We start from the raw sequence: 22852 nt of genomic DNA on the forward strand, positions 1-22852 counted from the left end.
GTTAGTTGAACAGCTTTTTGCGTGCATGAACAAAAGAATAAAAGGGATTTATCAATTTCAACGATTAACTTTGAAGGAATCTGAACTGGTAAATACCTTTTCTTGAAATTGAAGGATTTTCTATCGTTCTATTGTATTTATTAGTGAATTTAAGTTTGATGGAGTTTATTGACGCTAAAACCATTTCTGATTATGCAACGCCAACCATACGTTATATGCAAACATATGTTTTATAAAAAGACATATGGACATATTTTAAAACGTTAGCAAAAAATTCTGTTCAATGTTAGAAATATTCTATTCTGGATTTAAAATAAACTATTGTACAGGTTTTTTGAAACATTAAAAAGTATTAACAATAATCATATAAGATAGAAGAAACCAATCATTTCTAAAAAGATAAAAATATGAGGATGTCTTTTAAAATAATGTGAGAAGAACGAAAACCTTGAATTCGTTGAGAATTAAAACGTGGGCACTCTATAAGAATGTGCTGAGTTGTCATTAAACATTGACATACTGTACATCGAGGGGCGGGCTCACCCATCAACAAATACCTATGTGTAAGTCTCGTATGGCCAATTCTTAAACAGATAATAATAATTGTATCCAATTTTCTATTATATAAACTGGGCATAAATTTGATTGAATCTTTGATAGAATGAAGTTTTTTTGCCTCTTTACTGTCCTATTCTGTTTGTCATTTTAAATTTAGAATGGATTTTATGTATCTATTGATGTCGTTTAAAGGAGCAGGGTCATGTAAAAGAATGGTAACCGTTTTCGTTGCCTCGTCAGCCAATTCATTGCCAGGTATATATACATGTAGTTAGTTATAAATGATATCTGATTATCTAAAGTAGGTTTAAATTCTTCAGTTATTTCGTAGAAATTTTTAGAAAGTCTTAAATAGGTCTTAATTATTTTATATTAAAGGTCTCATCCTCTTTACTCCGTATAAAATTGTAGACTTTCTGTAAAAATGCGAATAACTTGTATGGTATTAGTGAATGATACTTAAGAAATGTAAATTTTTATCATGAATCTAGCTATTTTACTGAATCTATACGAGAATAGGAATTTTGGACGCTTTTCTGCTGGCCGAAGTTACCAAAACTTGACACACAAAAAAATGTAGTCGCAAGATATTACACCAAATTTCACTGATTTAAATAATTTCGTTTACAATTGTACAACTTACGATTACAAAAGTACAAACTGACAGACGGTCAACCATATGACGAACTTGGTTCAAAATTTGATAAGTGCCTAGATTTTAGGTAATTAATCTGAGTACCAAATTTTAACCGTTTTGAAGTTATCGAATTTAATTTTTAATTGTATTTAAACAGCCAAACAAATAAACTTCCAGTGAATGAATTTCGCTCAAAATTTGTTAAAAATCAGCAATAGTCGCAATTCAATATGCAAAATTTCAGTCATTTAGCTCAAATCTATTTTGAGTTATCGTGTCCATGAACAGATACACTGATTGACTAACAGACAGATAGACAACAGCCAAAAAATATGTTTTTCGGACTAAGCGAGGTCTAAAACAAAAAGATCGGTTAAAATCTCATTTTTTTTTTTTTTTTTTGACGATTACAATATTTTCTCTGTAGATCATATATTTGGGCAATGAAATTTAGCACAAAGATAGTCAGAATAAAAACTAAATTTACTTCGTAGCTGGGTTTTTAAATTTTATTGTAAAAGAATATTTAATGTCTCGTGTTATGAAGAAGGATTTTTTTCAATATAACGATACATAGTAAAATCCGTTGCTTATATTGTAATAATTCTGAGAAGGAAATAAATTCTGCGTACCACCTAAAAGGAAAAAAAAAAAACTGCTTTCCTAAAGAAAATTTTTCAGACCTCTGAGGTAATTTATTAAAATTTGTGTAATGTATCATTTTCCCCAAAAAGTTTTAAGATTCGAAACAAAATTCTAATTTTGTTATATTTCCAAATTTTTTTAGATGATTATAAAAATCTTTATTACTAATTTAAACCAATAAAAGCGTTTTAATTAATTTTTAATGATTTGTTTTCTTGATTAGTTTAAAATTTTCTTGCTGGATCCATGATAGAAACGCCGAGCTCCGAAAGTAAGGTTTTAATTTTTGACAGATTTAGTAAGGAACCCAACTGAAAAATAACAAGCAAGAAAATTAATTTTATATAGTAAAAATTTTAATTGCGTCTTTAGCAATAAACTTTTCAATTGCATTATTTTTCTCTTTATTTCTGTTGAGCGTCTTCATTTTCAGTTATTTATTTCAACTCTTACCGAATGTTGTCCACCAAACGATATTATTAATAATAAAGAATAAATTTGTAAAATCATAATTTTTTTACACATTTTTATAGTTTTGTTCTATTTTATTGTAGTTTTGTTTTCGCTGAAAGTTGTTATATAGAGGTGCCGGCGACCTGGCCTATTGGTGGCGCATCGTCCTCGGGATTTGCGTGTCCCGGGTTCGAGTCCTGATTCGGGCATGGTTGTTCTCTTCCCTGTGCTTTGTCTACGAGGTGTGGGAAAGAGCCCCCCCCCCTGTTAAAAGGGATTGTGCAAGAGAATGTGTCTGTTATCTTCATATGAGCTAAAAGTCAGACTTTTGCCCTTGGATGCTTAGGGGCCTTTGCCCTCAGAAGCTACTACACACTTGGCTTAAATCACTGGCAGTTCGCCAGTCAGAGCCATAAGTTCGTTGTAAAGTGCAATAAATAACAACAATAACAGGTAACATCGAGAGGTTCAACCAGTATATAAATTAAATAATTTTTAATTGAATGTTGTGTTTATGCCTTTTATTTATGATTTATTGACTGCCCTGGTATATTGCCATATCTCGTTAGTTAGTATTGATCTATCACACAAACCACCACCAACATTAAAATAGTCAGATATATCTATTAATCACACACATAGGCACACATAAGATAATCACATACATAAGATGTAACAGTTCTCACCCTCTTTGCCTTCCCCATTTGACAGTCATGTAAGTTCTAATATTAAAGCATCTCAATTCAGAGCACTGTAGAGAAACCGTAACTGTCAGGACATCGTCAAATCCGGTAGTATACATTTCAGGATATGAGTAAAGAACGATTAAAAAAATTTCTTTCAAAAGTTAGAACAAACATTTAAATTGCTTTGAAAATAAACTTATTTCTCTCATTCTTTTATATTTGTTCAGTCACAATTTCAATGCAGTCACAATTTCAATATTTATAAATTATTTGGGGTTTAAAATTCTATAAATAGTAACAAATATCTGAAATATCCAAATTTCAATATAATTTATGCATAGGAGACGAATGTCGGCATCTTGGCCAAAGGGTAGCACGTCTCCCCCGTGGTCTGGGCGTCCTGCTTTCGAATCCTGGTTCGGGCATAATTTTGCTTTATCCTGTGTTCTATCTATGAGGTAAGTGAAAGAGCCACCCCTCCCCTCCTCCTGTAAAAAGGGGTTGTACAAGCGACAGTGTGAGTGTCATCTTCATATGAACTGGAAGTCAGACTTCTGCCCTCGGGTGCTCAGGGGTACCCTCAGAAGCTACTGCACCTCTCTTTCCCCAATATCTTGGTTTGAATTGGAGTTCAATCCAAGGGGGATAAGCAACAACATATAAGACAAAATATGTTAATGCATTTTTGAATAAAAATAATCAATTTTCTAGTATTTCTTCTTTTAAAAAAATTATCCATTTCCCTACTTATTGTTCTGAATTATTTTAATACCCATATTAGTGATATATAGTGCTTTCGTGACTATTGACATTTGGGGCATACATCTGAAAGAATATTCTAATTCTAAATGCCAACTAAATAAGTAATAGAAAATACAGGTTGGCTAGAAATAAGTGCCCCAATAAGGAACTGTAATATTTCGAAAACCTTTGTACATAAATCTCTCAAAGTTTGAGGATAAACAATGTTAACAACCAAATTTAGAATATATATCTTTTTTTCTGTAAATAAAATAAAATATATTTATTCCATTCGCGGTTTTTTTTTTTTTTTGTCGTTTCACTTTACTTTCGCTTTTTTCAAGTTATCCTATATATTTTAATCTTAATTGTCAAATATATATATAAAAAAAATTCATATATGTCAAAATTTATCAAGAATACGGTTTCGGGCTTTGACGAGAGTAATTATTGAAAAGTCGACATCACAATTTTGAAATACTTCGGATTACTAGAATATAAAAATGCATTTTCCTCGTTTACTTAACATGATTTTAAATTTATCATGATACATATTCCAGTGCCTTAACTTTTTGTTTCCGATTTTAATAGCATATCCAATAAGAAATAATACAAGTTCCGATCAATCTAAAAAAAGGCAATATATCGATAATGCCCGATAGTTCTTTTTCTCAAACACAGCTCGGATGCAATTCCAACGCACCAACCACAGCGTGCCGATCTCCAATCCCACTCCCCGCAGCGAAACATCCATCCCTCAACCACACACACACAGACACAAATAAAAAAAGAAACCAAAATAACGATAAAGAATCCTGGAATTACCACCGCTATGAGTCTCTGACGTCTAATTAAAGAAGATGGCGGCAAAGCAACTGATAGCAAGGGAATGTCATTTAGGCAGAAATCTAGAACGAAGCAAATAAAAGGAAAAAGGGGCCAGACGACAGGCGGAAGGGAAGAAAGAAAAAAAGGCAGGCCTTCTTCCCCCCTCCTTCGAGAAGAGTTCCCGGACTAATATGGAATCGTCATCAGACGGCCGGACGCGCCGGGACAAAGTTGGGAAGTGCGATACTTCACTGGCGTTAGCCAATTATAGCCACAGCGACAGATAACCTAGCCGGTCTCATAAAGTAGAACGACACCGGGCCAGTTCGGAAGGATCTAGAGACTTAATGACGAAGGGGAGGGATACAAATGAAGAACAGTATCTACGCATGCAGGTTGCAAAGCTATTCAACATATTCAAATTGTGGAAGAGTGGATAACGATTAGGATTGACAAAAATTGAATATGCAAGAAAGGGACTTCCAATTCACTGCTTTTATTTCTAATGATTCTAGCGACATTACAGATATCTTGTTTAAAATGTTTTAATGGCATCTTCCTGAAGATCAGCATAAGAATTTCGCTAGTCTGATTCATATCTTATTTAGGAAAAATATGCTTATTAACACGTGCACTGCTATGAGCATCGTTGGTGGGTCGCATTTACTTTCTATATTGTACTGAACCCTCTACCTGATTAGATGAACCGTTCTCTACAATAATTAAGAAATGGTGAAGAAGGGATCATCTAATTAGACAAGTGGCCTGAATATTAGGCAAGCCGTAGAAGTGAAAGTGTTCCAAAAGGTCCAAAAAACTCAACGATCAAATCAACTAAATTTGTTTCTAAAGAATTGCATGTATGTTTTTTTTGTTTGTTTGTTTTTATATGCCGTGCTAACTATATGTGGCAGATTAATGCATTTTTTGTTGGGAGTAAGGATACAATAAGAAATTGAAAAGATTAAATAAACTTCATTCGGTTGATTTGAAAAGAAGCTGAAAATTTATTCATTATGAAAACTGAAAATAAATAATGTCCTTATCAGGAAATCTAGATCAGCTAACTATATGTTGCAGATTAATGCATTATTTGTTGAAAGTAAGGATACAATGTGAAACTGAAAAGATTTGGTAACCTTTATTTGGTGCATTTGAAAAGTGGCTTTTGTATGGAAATTGATATCGGATAATATCCTTATCAGGAAATTGAGATCAGACGTATATACTCAGTTGAATGCTTGAACGCTCTTTTTCAAATTTACTGAGTGAGTAAAATAACGTAGAGTGTGGAATTGAATGAAAACTAAGGCAACCATATGATAGTTAATATAGCGATGGATAGATGTTCATCATAAAATTAGGCTGAACAAGCTTAAAAATTGATTTTGAACAACAATATTTACTATCATTTACTTCTATAACAAAAATGGATTAGGATATCAATAAATAAACGGTTTTATTTCGCTCGTTATATTTTTGTAGTGCCTCTTTTTTAGTCACTACAAAATATAACGAATCCGCACATTCTTAACTAGATAAGTGTTTAAAACCCTTCTCATGAATTTTTAAATTAAATTTATCATAAATCTCTAACAGTTCAGTTTAATAGCAATTGACTTTTGAATTCAAACACGTCATTTTTGAAATTTAAATTTTAAAAAATATATATAATAATAAATCCATGTTTCAGTTCTATGAGCATTCGGCAACTTATATGAAACATAAATTTTACACAATTTCTTTTGTGGATGAAAAAATTTTGATAAATTCTAAAATAGATCTTAGATTTTCTAAGCGTTTTAATAAAACTTTTCCGTTTTATTTCACCTACATATACAAAAACATTTATGCTTTTCCTTGTATTGGCTTATATATTTAGGTATATACAAAATGGAATGCAGGCCAACAAAGACATTCCGTGAAAAACTTATGAGAATTTTGATGATGACCCAATAGATAAACCTTCGGCCACTGTCTCCATTTATTGTAGAGTCAGAAAGCTTTATCGCTGATAATTGTTGGGTTTGGGAAAGAGATACATTGTAGAGATTCATAAATATGTTATAAATTATGTTCTTTGAAGACGCCATGACAAATTTCTGCGATCAGAGAAAATCACCAAAGAAATCTTCTACAGTGTCTCATATGCAAGACATCTGAGAAGAGGTATGTACAAAACTAAAGCAAAAGATATCTTATGTACTTTATGGGTGTGTATGGAATGATAAAGTAGGACAATATATAACTGGCCAATGATTATATTTAGTGAAAAAGTAAGGAACCACAGACGTTTTCTTTCCCAGTGATTCTAACTTTTATGTTAGAGAAAAAAGAAAAGGCTAAGCAAATATGATCCTGAAAATTGATTTAAGTTAATCATTTGATAAATTATTTATGAATGATTTTTAGGTCATGAAGTGTAAACAGTGCAGTTTGTTTCTTAACGGTTAACAGGTACAGTTTTTTTCTTAATATAAATCTGATTTCACTCTGTGGGTTGACAGATAGAGAAGATTTATATACTCACCGCCCAGTGACTTGAACTATTTATAAGACTTGCACCTGCTATGGTCACTGGGCGGTGAGTATATAAATCTTCTCTATCTGTCAACCCACAGAGTGAAATCAGAGCAGGAAGACCATAGCAGGTGCAAGTCTTATAAATAGTTCAAGTTACAAGTGTAACAGAATTTTAAATTCAAAAATACTCTATTAAGAAAAACATTAAGAGCTAACTATATATATATATATATATATATATATATATATATATATATATATATATATATATATATATATATATATATATATATATATATATATATATATATATACCACTAAATAGGCTGTCAGAATTTGAATATAATATGTAAATTAGCAGAAATAATATCTTAAACAATAAAATAATACTGTAATAAGTTATTATATATTTAAATAACCTGAGTGATAATGTATCGATTTCTTAAAAAAATCAAGCAAAGAAATAAAATACCACAAAAACCATCAAAATTCATATTATTCCAGCTACACATAAAAGAGCAGGGCAGAATTATTGATAGGCAATGGAAATTTCGGTATCCTCTTCAACTTTCCTAATTTTCAAAACCAGATAACTTTTTTTGATTCAAATTTAGTTTTTTTAAGTATTATTGTCATTTAAAAATAAACAAATATTACTATAAACTGAAATGAAAAAAAAATAGAAAAAATTTTTTAATGAAATCTACGATCGCAAATTTCAAGTTATCATGTGAGAATATTATTATTTTTAAGTCATTATTTGTCTTAATTAATTTAAGTCACTAACCAGTTTAAACCGGTTGGAAACAATCACGAGACTTCTCTATCGGTCTCTCTCTCTCTCTCTCTCTCTTTCTTTCTTTCTCTCTCTCTCTCTTTCTTTCTCTCTCTCTCTTTCTTTCTTTCTTTCTCTCTCTCTCTCTTTCTTTCTTTCTCCCTCTTTCTTTCTTTCTTTCTCTCTCTCTCTCTCTCTTTCTTTCTCCCTCTCTTTCTCTCTCTGATAATTTTTTAAACTTTCATTTTCAATTTTTCTAACTGGCAAACAAAGTTTTGGAGCTTGACTGATTTTGAGATGAAATGACAGCTATGATATTCTACGTCAACCTTTTAAAAACGCATCTGCTGTCAAAGAAGCATACGTAATAATAAAGCAATACTGGTAAAAGCAGGTCAACCATTTAAAAACGCATCTGCTTTCAAAGAAGCATGCAATGCTGGTAAAAGCAGGTAAAAAAATATATGATATTAAAAGATGATGATGAAAATCGCCATTTATGCTTTATTCATTGCCTATGCGATTTCGAGCTTCAAAACCCCCAAAACAAAAACAACATCATGTTCTCACATGATAAAAACAAGTTTGATCTTCTTTACTGAAATATACTTTATTTCTCTCAAAATATGAAGAAGGAATTTTTAAGTGAGAAACATCATTTTTTTAAAATTAATATTCGAAATCTTTTAAATATTCGCAAATTATATAAATTTGTATCAAATAATGCTTGAATATTCAAGTCCATTATTATTTCCCTTCATTATCTTATTTGAAAAAAATTCAGAAGTTGGTTAAAATAATAGCTGATAAATATTGAAAGTGAGTTCAGTAACATATGTTATTTTGAAAGGTATTCGAAAAAGCATTTCTAAAATCTAAAAAAAAAAAAAAAAAAAATCTAATTATTATAGTCATAAGAATTATATTTAAATCTTATCTTATAGTCGCATGAATTCTGTTTAGAGGCGTCTCTCTATATATTTTTAATTTCTATTAAATTACTAAGGAAATATGTTATTAATAAAAACGAATAATTAAATGGAAATAATGTATACATCTGAAATAATTTGATTTTTTTCTGTAATTGATAAGCCCTTCCTTTAAAAATCCTTCTTGTATTTGCAATTATTTATACTGTTAGATAGTTTTAGACTTTTTTTCATTTTGGTTTAAATATTGCTGTACGTCTTTTGTATTTCGTAAAAATAATATCAATATTCGTAAATAACAGATACGTAATCATTTCGGACAGAAATAGAAAAAAGTAAATGAATGTTATTGCCAGAAATAGTTCTAGCAATAAAATCAATATTAAAGTGTTAATTTTTAATTTATGGATCAGAAAAAAAGGTAGATGAATCGAAATAGTTAATCCGTAACTTCAGGCATGAATTTCCTCACGCGATCAGAGACATGGAGTCAAAATGACTTCATTTTTATTTTTCTTTTTTGCCTTTCGTAAACAGCACTGGAAATTATTTTGGAAACACAGTACATTCTGGAAATCATGTAATTGCCAAAAATATTAATATTATAAATGTTAAATGTTGGAAAGATGATATGAGAAAAACCCAAACAATCTTTTAATGAGTATTTACTACGTTTAGATATTACGGAATGACACTAATTTTAATAACTGTTAGAATTTAACAAACAAAATGGAAGAATACAATTTTTTAAAATATTACTTTAAATTTCTTTATTCTTTTTGCATTATTCAACTTGAAAGCAGTTTCAGAGACATGTAATCAATGATTCCATAAATAACAACAAAAGCTTTGCAAAATAATAATTCGATTATAGGCAGGTGTTCTTACTTTGGTTTTTGCCAACATACTGCTGAAATAGCAACTTGAAGGTACTGAGGAGTTGATTGTATTCAAGGACAAAATGCCACCTGATAATCAGAGTTAAAGAACAACGCGGAGTCATTTTGACTTCAGTCTCCAGTTGAGTGTTAAAAACCTTTGAATAAAAGCAGATTTTTATTAAGAAAGAGAAACATTTATATTTGCAGTAAAATGAAGATTCAAAAAAAAAATTAGAAAATAAATAAAACTTAGAGAAATTCATCTGCAGTATCAAATTTCAATTTTCAATATTTTTTTATTATGAATTTTCCTTTCCAAGTGAAAAGGAATTGCATTAAGATGCGATGTTTGAAATTTTTTTAAGTTTTCAGAAAAATTCAAAACTATGTTGTATTACTAAGTCGATATCTAATGAAATTTATTTTCTTACGATTGAATAATAAGTAAAACACAAATAAAACTCCAAGAAACTTTTCAAAACTTTGATATAATTTAACTATACATATCATTCTTGAAAGAAGCCTTATTTTTTCTTAAATTTATTAATGTATAACTTTAAGTCAAATATTTATTTCCTAATCATGGCTGACATCTTTCTAAAATTGCCACCATTTATAACATAAAATACATTAAATAAACAAATAAGTTTGCCTGTTAAGTGATTTTTGCTACTGAGGCGCGTAACTAGTATCTTACGATCGTTTGCGAAACTAAATTTGAAGAAGAGCTTATATTAATAAATGAAAACTCATAAAGAAACATTGATTAAAAAGCAAAGTGCTCAAGTCAAAGATATTTTCCCATTTTACTTACTTATTTACTTAAAAAAATTTTTCTAATATCTTATCATGAATGAAGTTAGTTTCAAAACCGGAGCAGAGCAAGCAATGGCACTTACTATTCCTTTTTATCATTTTCCTAGGAGTTACTGAGTTTATAAGGACAGTGCATTACCGTCATACCCAGGAATTAATAAATAGCTTCTAGTTTTGAGAGAAAAATTAAGCCTGCGAGAAATCGTGACAAAAGAAGAGTTTCGAGAGAAAATTGAATGCATAAAAATGCTTTTCGCTAATGCCCTATCGAAAATAAGATTTTTCCGGATAAATACTTCGACGCTTAGTTCTAGTAATTAAAGATGGGTATATTGTTTTCATTTTTTTTTTTATTTTAAAACATTTCGCTTTTAAAAATGCTTTTCGCATGGAAGTGCATCAGAGGTAAAGTGGTGTGAGTGAGAAATTATTTTATTGTATATTTTAAAACTAATAAACTTTGATAAGAATAAATTTGCTACGACTCGAATAAAAGTACGTTGGTGAAATTTCATTTTTATATTCCTGAATAAAAAGATTTGAAATCAGATTCGATTAAATTTTTTAAAACTTAATGCTACAAACTTATGTCTCAAATTGAATGTATTTTAATAAAATAAAGGATGTAAAAATATTAAAAAAATATTGTAAAAATTATAAATTAAAGATGAAGATGAATTTCATCAGAATTATCAATAAAATAATAAAGTAAAGACAATTTTGTTCATAATTGGTTTCAGTTAGGGAAAGATTGAATATGTAGTGTGCAGATGACATATGATAAGTACTTTTTATAATTAAGCTGTATATTGAACTAACAAAATCTGTGGTATTGTTATTATAAATCAAGAACAACGTACAAAAGAATATTAAGAATCACGCATATTTTTTGTATCTAATAAAATATATAATCTCTGAGTATCAATGTAAAATGCTTAATTAAAACCCGTTTCTGAAAACCAAAAACAAGGAAATAAAAATAAACTGAATAGTTAATTTCTACAACAGAAATAACAAATTTATATTAAAAATTCAGGCTTCGTCTGCAAAGGTCGAATTTACAATTAATAAATTACCAAAACAATCTTTAATAAATTAGATTACTTCGCTATAATTCGCATATTTTGACAGTTATTATAGCACTATTGTTACCAACTGTTTGTCACCAACCATATATTTAAAATAACTCGAAAAATCACCCATATTCACACAGTTACAAACAGTGGATCGATTTTGTTGCTTTATATTTCATATGGAAAGCTATCATATCAAGGTAATTTGAATTTCATATCGAATGAATTTTGCCCTTCTGGCGTATGCTGCCTATTTTCAAAAACATTTCTGAAGATTATTTTATAGAACATTTTTTAGGGGGAACCTAGACAGAAATCACAGTTTATAACCGCAATATGAAATATCTAATGAGTCGATTTTATCCATTTTTATTTCATATGAAAGGTTATGACCTCTATATATGTCATCAAGAGGAGTCATTTGCCCATTTACATCTCAATTTTTCAATAGAAATATTTAAAAATAAATCTTTGATTCTGATCTCACAGCCACTACTAGAACAATTTCGCCAGTTTTCGTCCCAATTAATTTCGACACTTCGCAAGCTTATCTAAAAAAAAAAATGGTCGATTATCATTAATCAATCATAATTTAAAATAGTTTTTTTCTGGTTTGATAAAATATATTACACTAAAAATCTTCTAGGTGATCTTCTTAATGTCATCAATATGGTTGCCGAAGAAGGCTAGAAGTAATAAGATTAGTTATGACAATAATGGGGTTGTGGATCTCTATTACTGGATTTCCCCATAAAGAGTGTAAAGTGGGACATATTTCTTTCAAAAATGAATGGTTGCCATTTGCAGTTCATCTTTTTTTAAATATGGTTGGAGCTATAGTAAACAAACTTTAGAAAATAGTTCCGAAAAAAAGCTGGAAAGTATTGTTCGTTTTCCTCTAGAGAGCCTAAAGGGAGAAACATGCTTTTCATCTTTCTAAGGCTTCAAAAATATGCACTGTATTCACTATTAAAATTACCCATCCTGCCCTTACAGGATTTGAAACTTTGTGCCAAATCCGCGAGACGGTAAAGGTTTAAAAAGAAACTCTCAGGATATTCTTCAAAATCTGAAAATAAGATGAAGTTTGCATTTATTTTTTAAATAGTTTTGCGTTCAGTTTTTACAAATTCAGTACACATAAGAAAAAGTTTCTGAATTATAATTACAGGAGGTTATAATTCTGTATCATTGTTAGATGAAAAGAACATCCGAGTAACCATCCTCTTTTCCAAATTTCCACAACAGATCAAAATAATAAAAGATTGAACATACTTTAGTTTGAAAAAGAAATTTATCATTAAGTCAGTATCTCCTCTTTGCATGATATTTTTTTTGTATGTGAAATAAATCAGGGTGATATAATTCATGCTCTAGATTAAAGGGAAAATGTTTAAAAAATCCTAGTATAAATATATTATATAAAATATTTTAAAAAAAACAGTATGATGGAAATATCCATCATCATGAAAATTTACATGTTAAGCTCAGTATAAAATCTTCTATGTCCATCTCTTTTAAATTTCTCCATTGATTATCGCTTTTATTAGAAGAAAGTCTCAGATGAGTTAAAAAAATATTCAAGAAATCGCAGCGTTTCTTCCAATCACAACAAACAGCGAAATGACAAGTTCAGACCCTCTATAATGATTGTGACATTAGATTTTTTTGACAACTACGTTCCTTATTACACAATAGTCTTGAAAAAAAGTTGCCGGCAACAACCCATTTACAGCGCACCTGTTTTGAGTGCAATTTTTTTTTCACTAAATGTTACGATGGAAATTTCCATCTTTAATACAAAGAAGGGTTAACACTTCAAAAAGAATAACAAAATTATTAAATATGTTTTTAATTGTATTACTTTCACGCCCGTTCATTAAAATTTAATTATAAAAGTACATTAAAAACGATTTCTTCATAAAATAAAAATTAAATGATGCCGTAAAAAAACTCTTTATAACTGAATAAAATATAAACATAATATCTAAAACTGACTAATATAATAAATGAGTTTTATCCTTATATTTCACAAGGTCATTCACGCCTTTGTTGACATTTTTTTGAACGCCAATTGACCACATTCATATAAATTTATTTTTGCCATAATTTAATATTACAACAATATTTAAATAGTTGCTATTATTTAAGCCCATACTTGCTCATACATAGTTTTTTAATAATGAAACAATCTATTTTCTTTCATTTTTTTAAGTATCATTCGACATTTGAACAGTTTTTATTTTTAATTTTCATAGTAATGAGGAAGTGTCTTGGGATTACTTTTACAACCCTGTTTGATTAATTAATACTGGAAAAAAAAAGAATAATCTACAAAAAAGTGAATTCTAAATATTTATTCTATGATTAGTAAGCATTTATAAAGAATATGATTTAAAACTATTTCTGAATGTTGATTTTATTTATAGTGTATGTAAAACTAAAGTAACAAGTAGTTCAACTAATTTTTCATTATAAAGAAGTAAAATTATTTAATTTATGAGGTAAAAAGTTTGAAAGTAAGTTTTAAATATTTTATTCTAAAAGAATAAACGTCAGACATGCAGAAATATTAATTAGAAATGAACGTCTTTTAAAATGTTTCTCAATCCTAATAGTAAATCTGAGACAGGGAAAATAAATAACTTCTCATTGAATTTTAAATGTACAGAATATACATTCAAAAGATCCTAAATAATTGAAATGTAACGTAATATAAAAGACATTATTTCGTACCTGTTATATCTTCAACAAACCCTTATTTCATTCAAGTAATCTCAAGCTTTTAAAAAGTTTCCATCATTGCTAAGTAATTATTCATTATATCTGCAGTATATTAATACATTTAGAGATACGAATGATTGGCATAGATAGATTTCGATTCGTTTCCCTCATTCATTGCAATCGAAGGAATTCATAAAAATTGCTAATGGAATCTCCTTTGCTTTTTAAGAAATTATTATAGATCTTCTTTATGGGTGATGACTTAAACCAGACTGCACAGAAGCGAACTGCATGGACTAATTTCTTCTTTAAGAGAATATATTTTCCACACATTAAGTTAAAAGAAAGTTTGAATTTTAAATCCTAAGGAACTTTGACGAAACCGAAAAATACGCTGAGCTTAATCTTCTTATTATTCCATTAAGAAGTACTCAAAAACGCATTTAGAGTATTTTAAAGGGAATGGCTCTAGCCTCATCAGTTTGTTTGTATCTCATTAGTAGCTCTCCAAATATCGGTGGGGAAAAAATGAAAATGAGGATTTAGACTTGGTTTCTCTCAAGAATTAATTGCAAGAGTTTGAGACGAATTGAAGGTTATTTGTTTCTGTAGAAAGATATTTTGACAGGACAATTTCTTATTTGCTGTCTCTTATGAAGGAAATAAATGACGCTTTTCTAAAGATTAATTTTCAAATAAATTGACCTTGGATTAAATAAACTACGGATTTGATCATTTTTCCAATTTTAGTAGCATTGATTAGGAGATAAAAGTATTGATATTTGTAATTTTGAAGCAGATATATAGTTTTATAATAATAAAGTTGATTTCTTGATTTGTTTTCTACACAAAGTATAGTTTGATTTTAAATCTTCTTTTAAATTTTCCCGCTTTAATGAATTTATCTTGCAGTCTAAACAGTAAAGTATTCTAGATAATGAGCTTTTATAAATTAATCAAATGTATTAATCCGAAGTGATTAATGCATTTTAATTTGAATTGCTAGTTCAACAAATAGTAAATGTAAGATTTTCAATATGTATAGAATTTCTTTCTCCTCTAAAAATTAAGTGTATTTACTTTGCTATAAATTTCGGATCTGATAATTTTTCCGTTCTTAATTGTATAGGGTAGGAGATAACAGTATAGATATTTGCAATTTTGAAGAATATATATAGATTTACAATAACAAAATTGATTTATTGATTTGTTTTCTGGACAAAGTATAGTTTGAATTTAAAAAGAGAGGAATTCATGAATTTATCTTGCAGTCCAAACAGTAAAGTATTCTAGATAATGAGCTCTTATAAATTAATCAAATGTATTAATCCGAAGTGATTCATGAATTTTACTTTAAATTGTTAGTTCAATAAATATAAATATGAGATTTTCAAAATATTTAGAATTTCTTTCTTTGTTAGAAATCAATCTTATTCATTTGCTTTAATAATGTGCATTTTATAATTTATTTTAACACTAACACTCTATAATATATATCTCCCTCATATCTCATGTATATTTCTAACATATTTATTTATTTAACCCTTACACATCCAATCTTTGAATATCCATATAAAAAAAATAATTTAAGACGTTTCTAAACCAATAGAAAAAATTAAAAATTGCATAGAGCATCGAGATAAGAATAAAATTTTAGATAAAAATATGGAAAATATCTTCATAAATTCTATGATATTTAGATTTTTTTAATACATATTGTTACTATTTATTCTTTGGCATGAGAATATTTTCTATAAATTTGTCACTGAGGATATATTAGAGAGCACTAGTATATCATTCATTTTTTCGGAGAGGATATATAGTGTACTCTAATTACCCTTTAGATAATTTCATCCTGATATCTGATTTCACCATTACTGGAGCTGTGACTAGAATTCTTATTAATGACTGAGAAAAGAATAATTTTTGTCATGAACACCAAAAGGAATAAAGGATTGTTTCTGGCAATTAATTAAAAATCTGTGTTTATTCTTAAGAATCCTCTATTTTAGAAACATAATGTGAAACAATACCGAGTGGGAACCAACTGAGCGCGTCCAATTTAACAAATGAGACAATTTTGTGAGAGAATTTCTTAAAATCTTAAACAAATATAAATAAATCCAAAATCAGGAAAAATAAACATATATGAATATTGTTTAAAAAGAGATAATATAATTGTAAGAAATAAGATAAATAGACATAAAAAAGCAAAATGTAATATAGATAGATGAATAATATGTATTAATAAATAAAATTTGAAAATATATAAGAATATAAATATACTAAGGAAAGAAATAGAAAATAAGAAATATATCAATACATAAGGGAGGAGAAATAATAAAAGACCAAACGACTCTTAAACAATAAAAATAACATTTATTTTGCTATATTGTAATTTTTTCTAGCCTATACTAGAATTTCATAAAGAAAAAAATAATCTAAAAAATAATTCTCTATAGAAATTATCAATTTAGTACTTTATCGAAAAAAATTGTTGATATCATTATATTGATACAGGAAACGACTTCTTTATAAAGAAATTAGTTAAATTATGTTGATAATTTGTGATAATGATCAATCTTAAGTGAGATATCTGATTACGTACTTCATGCTTAATGAAACAATTTTCTCTCACGTTGTAAATATACGGCAGATGAAACATAAAAGAAAGCAATTATTCAATTTTCAAAACGGCATTTTTTTTAAGAAAGTAATTCTTGTAATGTTTCTGAAAACCTTTATAATAAGCGTTTGCTACGAAGTCACTGCAGACTTCATGAATTATCCTAATTACAAGAATTATCTGAAGCATATCTAGTGTTTTTATCGAATGAATATAGTTGTGAGGAAAATCCTTCTATTTTGTAAGAATAAAGGCCTCTATCGAATTAAAGGTAATTCAGAGTCACGCGGAAATTGAACTCTAAAATACATATATCACCCGTAAAATGACTGCACACATCTTCACAAATCATATGCAAATTGCAGGAAGCCACTAGATGATACCGACAGTACGTCACAATGACGGGAGTATAAATGAGTGGTGTATAAGTAATGCATGCAAAAAAGTAAAATTGTTCGCAAGAGCTTTATAAGCCTCTCAGTGCAATAACCGCATAGTTATGACACAAAGGACGCATTTGGATGATTTTTTTTACATGGTATAATTATCGGCCGTCTGGAATGGGGGCGTAACCAGCCGGAAGTATCCGAGGAACTTGAAATCGCCCAGAATGTCATCTCCAGGCTTTGGAAACTATTCCAACATGATACTAATGTTAGTAGACGTTACAGCACAGATCGTCCCTGAGTTACAATGCCGAATGAGAACCGGTATTTGGCAGCTACTGCGAAAAGAAATAGACCGAGCGCAGCATCAGGCATGTCTCGTCATCTCTCTTCAGCCACTGGTTCGAGAGTTTCAAGGCACACCATGTACAGACGCTTAGGACAAATTGCTCTATATGCTCGTAGGCTGTCAGATGTGTTCCACTTGCTGCAACTCACTGTCTCCTACGGTTTACCTGGAGTAGAAAGCATGCATTGTGGACACCGCAATAGTAAGCTTGTGTGATGTTTCCCGATGAATCCAGATTTAGCTTGCATCTGATTCTAACCGGACTTTGATATGGAGAGCTCCAGGTACATCATTGAACGACACCGTTACGGTGGTGCAGGATTACTCGTTTGGGAAGGAATTGTTTTGGGTTCCAGAACTCACCTGCATGTTCAAATTGGAACCATGACAGGCCAAATCTATCTGAAGGTCATTCTGGAACAACCTGTTCTGGCGTTTGTTTTGGGGCGCCATGGGTGCAGAATTCTTATTTATGGATGACAAAGCCTGTGCAAACATCGTAAACGAATGCCTTCGATCGGAGGATATCACCCGTATTGACTGTCCAGCATTTTCTCACCAGACTTGAATCCAATAGAGCATGTGTGGGACATGCTTGGCCGACGATTTGCAGCCCGCCAACCACCTCCCATATATCTACCGGAACTTCGGGGAGCATTGTTTGATGAGTGGTATAATGTTCTCCAAGATCAGATCAATAATTTGATATTCAGCATGCCTAGGCACAACAACCTAGGACTGTATTGCATCGTCTGGGAGACATACTATGTATTAACCATCACACCAACCATGTAATATTGGTTTTTGTAAATAGGCTTTTTTTTCTTAATTTGTTCCAGGGAGCAAAAAATTGCAATTTTTATTAATGATACCAAACCTATAGCATTTTTTTGCCCTTTACCTTTTGTTTAATAAATAGGCTTTACAAATAAATCACATTTGTTTTGCTTCTGACTCTTTCTTTTCCTGAACTTGCATTATCCTTAATTTATGGACATGAGTGTGTAATGAGACAATTTTTTAATAACTAGTGTAAGCAAAGCAAAATATATTGCTAAAAATGTTTACTTTATATATTTATTTTGCATGGAATAGACGGAAACGATTACAGTTTCTACAATATTTACTTTAGAATTTCAGACTGCCTGATAAACAAATTCTATTCAACGAGATATGAAAGATTTGAATAATTTTGACTTACCATACAATTTTCGATAACATGTGAGAAATGAAATAATAAAAATTCCCATGGCATTGCATTGTGTTTCCGTAAATGCAATGCCATGGGAATTTTTGCATTTTTAATAAAATGTAGGCTTAGCTTCTTTATATTTATAGTGGAATTCATATTAATGATATGAACAAACAAATTCATATTATATTACATATATATGCATATATATCATGTAATTTTTTCTGCAAACTTTCTTACAATCCATTTTATGATTGATGTTATGTTCCATGGGATGCATAAGAACACCTACTTCTAAAAGTTGTATATTTTATTGATTTGTAAGCTGTAATGTAATTTTTCATGCATACCTTTCAAACAACGTTGCGCCTTAAGAAAGTCAAATTCAGTCATTTTATTTCCCCCAAGTATACAGTTAAGAGCAGAGTTGCTCAGATGAAAATGAATAACGCATACATCTCCTAGGCGAAGTGAAAACAAAATAAAGACAGAAATAAAGTAAGACGTTGTTTATGCCTATCTGCCCATAATATATGTTTCGCTACACCTATTTTTTCACCCCAACAGACATACCGAGCCAAATGAAATGCATTGAATTACGCGATATGACGTATAAAAAGAAGCTGCAATAGTAGCAGAAACCAGAAAAAAAGGGTTTTGGTACAAACAAAGTTTATAAAACGAACACCTGGTCCTCTGCAGCTTGCGCCATCGTATATCCATCGAGCAGAGTAAGAAATAAATCTTTCATAGGAAAATTAAAAATAAAAAGAAAGGTACAGGGGCGTTTTTTTATACTTTAGGAAAAAGTTATTGATAGAGAGCTTACAAGAAGATGAATGGAATAACAGAGAGGGATGCGGAGCAGGAATCCGTTCGAGCCAGCTGCTCCCACTCTGGCGTGGACGCTTTATTTTGACTTGCAAGGGTCTTGGAGTTTCGACTCAAAAGATGACCGGGTTCTGTTTCCAGTTCTTTTGTGCCACTTGGAGGTATGTCAACAGCTGTTTCGCGCTCGAAAAGGGCAAAATGTGTTATTTTTTGCAGCTGAAAGTGAGAGACAAATGTCTCGGGAGGTTTTTTCGAATAAGAGAAGAAAATCGATAACTAAACATAGTATTTCTGTTCCATAACATGTCTACAGGTTTTTTGGTATGAATTTTTGAGTTTTTCTCCCAAAATCCACTGAGCACATAAACACTAATATGCATCGGTTTTAAGCTTAATTCAACAAATATTTTCTTATTTTTTTTGTCACTAAAGATATCATAACAAGACGTTTAAGCTTAGCTGTGCAATTCTTCGCTAAAAATGTCACATGACAACATTTCAAATTTTAATGCGATTTAGAGCAACATTCGATTTATGAAAATAAATTTAATATGTGTCAGTATTTCGTACTCAACTGAATATCTTCGTTATCACTTTTCTTATTTTATTACAGGCCTTTGAATACTTTGATGAATTCTGTTAGAAACATCATTACAAACTTCCTTAGCTTAGTTTTAAAAGTCCTTGCTTGGGATAATGTTTGCAAATTTTAACTCGACTTAGGAAGATCCTTGGCTTAAAAAGGCAGTTTTAAAATGCATTGGGCCCATATACGAAGTTGAGGTTGAATGGAATCGAATATCTGAGTTATTCTATTTCCAATCGTCTATTATACATCATTTTGGCATTCTATTATAAATAAGATTACGACTTCTTTTAGCTTAATTGAAAAAGAGTCGGTTGAAATAGGCTTCAGATAAATCCAGTAAATTTTAATCTGACTTGTGACAACATCTGAGTCAATTCACTTAAGATTCACTGAGTCGATTCACTCTACCATATTTACTAAGCCAAAATATGGCCGCTTGGTTCATGGAACTAATAACAATATGCGCATATGATAACACCACTCTATATATGTACAAATATAACCTTTAACTTATTCAAGCAATGTTGTGAACATGAAGTGAAATAAAAATTGCAACTCCTGAGAGAAATTATGATATTTGGCTCTCGGCAACTTACCAGCATCAAAATTTAATTATTTAAACGATATGCACGAAAGAACTTCAGCAATTTTGATCAATATCAAGTACAGGATTAGCAAGAAATAAGTTACTCAATTCGGAGGGCTCTAAAATGCGTTCCATTGGTCCAAATAAGAAAAAAATTGAAATACAGATTATTCAGATGATGCGCTTTACATTTATTGATTAAAAAAAGAATTAGAACAGAAATCCACCAATAGATGGCGCTGTAAAACAAATGGCATTTATTTGCATATATTGAAAATGTGAAACATAATTTGCGTTACAGCACATGTCTATTACCATTTTTCTTTGGATAAAAAGAAGGCGGATTTTGTACGAACATTATTTTTATCTCTGTTCGTCATGCCTACATTGCAAGAAAAAGCGTAACTAGTGAAATTGTTCTACCAGAACCAACAAAACTCCGTTGCAGCTCTAAAGGAATTTCGTCATATGAAGCAGATACGAAGAGCTACAATGTCTCCAGGTGTCCTACGCAAGTTGATGAAAGAAATTTGAAAAAACTAGTACATTCTTGTAGGTAGAGGACAAAAAAATATCCCTTCTTCCAGGGTCGAAAATGTTACGACCGCCCTCGGTGAAGCCAGCAGTCAGTCGTCACAAAATAGTGTGAGTTTTCCAGTTGTTTTCCGTGTTCTGGATATGCCGTATTCAACTGTACGAAAAATCGAACGGCAGATTTTGCATTTTTATCCATACAAAATCAAGTCTGTACATCTATTGCAGGACGGGGACATAGAAGTTCGAAAAACTTTTGCACTTCAGCTCGAATGGTGGCTGACACAACTTGCCCATGGAACATTCTACAGAATGACGATGCCCACTTTTGAATCAATGGGCAAGTTAACCCCCACAACTGTTGAATTTGGACAGAGGAAAATTCTCACGTTATCCAGGAACAAACCTTGCATCCTGAAAAAGTGAGAGTATGGTGTTGTTTTACAGGTATCTTTATCTTCGGATAGTATTTCTTTGAAGAGATAACTTCAAATGGAATCGAAACCTGTTCAGTCACAGGATAACGGTACCATGATATGCTGAGGGATTTTGTAATCCCAACTGCTCTATAGCGTGGATGCCTTCAAGACATCATTGTCATGCAGGATGGTGCACCACCTCATATTGATCGTCGTGTAAAGCGATTGTTAATACAGCATTTCACAGAAGCACGAGTTATCAGCCGCCATTTCCCCTAGCATGGCCCCCTCTCTCGCCGGATATGACCCCTTGCGACTTTGGTTATGGGGTTATTTGATGGGCAATATCTAGCGTCAAAGACCATCATCTATATCAAATGTGAAGGACAACATTCGGGGCCATATTTTTAATATTCCGGCAGACTCACTCCGGCCATCTATAGAAGATATGGTTCTCCGATTAGAGCATGTTGTTGAAAATGAAGGATATATTGAGCAATTTTAATTTTACTTTATTTAATAATTATAAACCATATGAAATGGTTTTATATGTATTACAACGCTACCTAACGGTGAATTTTTGTACTAATTTTTTTTTATTTGATAAATGTAAAGCGCTTCATCTCAATAATCTGCAGTTAAAATTTTATCTCATTTGAATCAATAAAACTCATTTTAGAGCCCTTTGAAGTGGGTAACTTATTTCTTGCTAACCCTGTTCATGAGACTGGACTACTCCTGTGCCTTACAAAATTTTATAGGAATACGTTGACAACAAGAGCTTTGTAGATACAAAATAGCACAAATGTGCATAACAAGAGCAATTAAAAAATAAACATAGAAATCGGGAAAACTGTAAGATGAGAGTAAATATTGTTTACGAAAGGAAATTATAAATAAAATAAAATAAAAAATAAAGAATGAGAAATAAGAGAAGAAATTATTTTAAAAAAATCTCTGAATGTATAGTGTGTAGTATACATAACATGATTTATTTTATTAGCTATCACATGGCACTTTTTGATAAATATACTCTTGAAGTTAAACTCCTCTCAGCTCAAGATGGAAATT

Source organism: Argiope bruennichi, chromosome 8 (genome assembly GCF_947563725.1).
Source record: "Argiope bruennichi chromosome 8, qqArgBrue1.1, whole genome shotgun sequence".
Classification (NCBI taxonomy): Eukaryota; Metazoa; Arthropoda; class Arachnida; order Araneae; family Araneidae; genus Argiope; species Argiope bruennichi.